This window comes from Nematolebias whitei, chromosome 7, assembly GCF_014905685.2.
Source record: "Nematolebias whitei isolate Nwh7 chromosome 7, NemWhi1, whole genome shotgun sequence".
NCBI classification, from domain to species: domain Eukaryota; kingdom Metazoa; phylum Chordata; class Actinopteri; order Cyprinodontiformes; family Rivulidae; genus Nematolebias; species Nematolebias whitei.
The window spans coordinates 3,132,762-3,133,220 of NC_056504.1; the positions used below are offsets into that span (position 1 = coordinate 3,132,762).

General features: G+C 44.9%; 1 protein-coding gene across 1 annotated transcript in view; it reads left to right on the forward strand.

Moving 5' to 3' along the window:
• si:ch211-112f3.4 (EF-hand and coiled-coil domain-containing protein 1) overlaps positions 1–459 on the forward strand; it is a 30,202-nt gene that overhangs the window by 658 nt on the left and 29,085 nt on the right. The window lies entirely within an intron of this gene.

Consider the following 459-nt stretch of genomic DNA (forward strand, 5'->3'; position numbering starts at 1 on the left):
AGCCAGGTACCAGCAGGACCCCCGTGGAGCCAGGTACCAGCAGGACCACAGAGTCCGGACTCATCCCTGAAACTCTGCTGCGCTTGGATTGTCAAGTCCCACCTTTCCACAACAAAGTTACAAAGAATGTCAGAAGAGTTGTTTTTGTAAGAAGCTCAGAGTGAACATGACAAACACAAGCTTCGAGATCTAGTGACAGCAAATACTTTTACATTTATGATCAATACATGTGATTATTGATCAGAGTGCAGCTCACGTGCTGTAAACATAAACCTTGAAATCTCAGACCTTCGTTCAATCCTGGACTCTGGTGCAGAACTCACAGACAGAACATGCGAGTTCTGCAGAACCAACGTGAAACACAAACTCTCTTCAGAGGCAGATAAATGAGTGCTGTTTGACTCTGAGCTGAAGCAGAAACATCTGCATCTAGCAGAAACATCTGCATTTAGCAGAAAC